Source organism: Vollenhovia emeryi, unplaced genomic scaffold, assembly GCF_000949405.1.
Source record: "Vollenhovia emeryi isolate VEMERY1.0 unplaced genomic scaffold, V.emery_V1.0 DF943691.1, whole genome shotgun sequence".
In the NCBI taxonomy this organism is placed as follows: domain Eukaryota; kingdom Metazoa; phylum Arthropoda; class Insecta; order Hymenoptera; family Formicidae; genus Vollenhovia; species Vollenhovia emeryi.
In genome coordinates, this window is record NW_011962675.1 from 1 (window position 1) to 2,902 (window position 2,902).

Sequence of the window (2,902 nt, forward strand, 5' to 3'; positions counted from 1 at the left end):
TTTATTTATTTCATTTAAATTTATTTATTTACTTAATTTATTTAAATTAATTTAAATTAATTAATTACTTTATTTATTTATTTATTTATAAATTATGTTTATTATATTTATTTGATTTTGTATTTAGAAATCATCCCACATTATTCATTAGTTTAACCAAGAGACAAGCCGGCGAAAGATCTGATCCGACAGCGAGTTAACGCGAATCAACTGAATAATCATGTTATTTATTATGGATTTACCGCCGCATATACATTTATGTTACACATTGTATACACAAATTTGACAGCACCATGATCACTCACCGCGCATGAGCGCGGACAGGGATTCGCATCCTGAATTTTTTTGCGCGTTCGTAAACTCATCCAAAAAAAAGTGTCGCAACCTCATTGCTCCCGACTGTACACGATTTTGGTCAGCGGTTTCCCCCTCGGTTGTTACATGAAGAAAAAAAATGATGCTGTATTAAGAGCATTAGGAACATTGAAAACAATTAACTTGTTTATTACGTGGGGTGTAGGCTACTTCTTAGGGTTTTTATTTTGTTACTATACGCAGAATTTTGTGTTGTCAATACTGACGTTCACAGTACTTTTCAGAAACATATTGTAAAATATACCAGAGCCGGAAGTGCGAGAATTGATACATTCGTTGATTATTTACCATAAGAAATCATGTGGGATATAGCATATACTCGTATGGTCCGGATTTTGATGTGCCAAACGGAAGGTTAATTCAATAATAGTATATATATTAATGAAACAAATAAAATCTTATTTAAACCAGCGCATTGCGTGTTTAATTTGTTTCGCTAATATTGATATTGAATTAACAACATTATTTGCAATTAAACTGCTGTTAGCTAATGCTAATACATCATTTTTCCCCGTGTGTTAATAATTTGACGCGAGCTGACATATTCGCGTGCGAGAATCAAATTATACGTCACGTTATAAAATAACGGTGACAGATTTTTACTTATTACATTTTGCAGCCATTTCGCGGGAACAGCGTTCGTGCAGATGGCGATAAATATCTCACAGATATCGACAGTTTTATTAAGAGTTCGCGTTCGTATTTTTTTTTGTTTCAGCTGATACCGCTCGTCTTCGTGCAAACTTGCGTGATGCTCGCCTTACCCTTCGTGGCCTACCATAGGTTGTTCGTTACCACGATTGACGTTCAGTAAGTAGCAGGTTCTAACCTCCTCCCCCTCCCTCTCTCTCTCTCTCTCTCTCTTTTTAATAGTGAAGTTAAACAAATACCCTGTCTCGCGCGACAAGGTGTAAAAATAATATATCATTTCGCAAAACGATCGCGTCAGCAAACCCTGGAACTTGGACGGAAAATAGCGCGGCCCGTCTATTCTTGTAAGCAATCTACATTCTATGTATAACGTCGATGTGTTAAGGTCACTGTGTCTGTCGAGAGCTAACGACCTTGGCACTGCCACGTTTTACGTCCACTTACGAGGAACTTTTACTTATGCCGTGTAATGCCAAGCAGTCTGTAAAAAAAAAACTACGAATGTTTTTATCGCGGACCAAGTAACAAACGGGAAATAACGTTCTCGTATTTCGTATTTGTAATATTTTTATATTCATCGAACTCTACGTAATTCATAAAAGCTACACGCGAGAAAAATGTATCTTTTCCAGCAAACAAATAATATTGCGATCTTTCAGGCTCACAGATTATCAGAGATTCGAAATTCCAGCCGTACCGAGATTTTTCGACCTGAGGAACCCTCGTCCTTTGAAGGTGAGTGAGTTGTTCGCAAGTTTTATTTCCGATTCTAAAAGTCATTTTCTAATAGTTACACGGAAAGTTTTCTTGCTAGAAATTTAGCTAGCTGTACGGATCTGAAAATAATTTTGTTGGACTATCGAGATATAATTATGTGTGACTCTTAAGTTGAATGTCAAAAAAAGAGGGAGAAACCGTCGAGGGCATTGTAGTATACAGATTTGCGGCATTACTGGGCATTACTAGGCATTTTTTGGGCATTATAAAGATAAAATAAAAAAATAAGATAAAATAATCCGCACTGGACATTAGTAGGTATTGGTGTACATGATTTTGGGTCAGCGGTTTACCCCTCGATTTCTACACAATTATTTCGACAGTCCAGCAAAATTATTTTCAGATCGATGTCTAGCATAAATTTGTATAATAAAAAGACACGCGAGCAAAACTGTTCTATCCATGTACTTTCGACATTGTTTATAAAATTTATCTACCACAAAATAAGTTTGTAGATAGTGCTGTCGTTTTGTTCAAGCTCTGGTATAATCGATAATCTCGTGAGAAAAGAAAAACAATATATTTGTTCATCCCTTGTCTCTCACAGTATCCATAAATCTCCGGCCGATCGCTGTCGGACGCGCTTTACATTTAATACCTGGAGACACGGATGAGCACCAATATCTGATTAATTATTGCGCTCGGTATAAAATATTCAGTTAATGCGATTAATTAAAAGCAGCATAAGTAAGTGACGCGTAACCTGTATTTTCAAATGAATTTTGACAGCGATACCATTAGCAGTCTTAACCCCAATTAAGTATTTTTACAATTATATCGATTTATCGCGTATCGCGTTCTCGCTGTCTTGCCCACGTTCGTTTATATTTGGCGTCGCTAAATAATTCACGTTACGGCTGCGTTTCACGAACGCGCCTACTGCGTTGATCGCGTTTGAAACTGTTTTACTTTTCGAGGGCTCTTGCCTCCTTAAACTACAAGACCGATCCACGGGGTTTTGCCGTGGATAATTCGATTTTTGATCAAAATGTACGATCGTCTTAGACGACGTTCACCTTTCGTCTCTCGCCCACGCTGTATCCACGTGATAACGACAAGCGTCGTGTCGCGGATTCGCCACCGCAAAGTAAAGGTGCAA

General features: G+C 37.4%; 1 pseudogene; it reads left to right on the forward strand.

The window, feature by feature from the left end:
- Nucleotides 1-398: 398 nt before the first annotated feature.
- LOC105565107 lies at nt 399-1,978 on the forward strand (annotated as a pseudogene).
- Nucleotides 1,979-2,902: the final 924 nt, after the last annotated feature.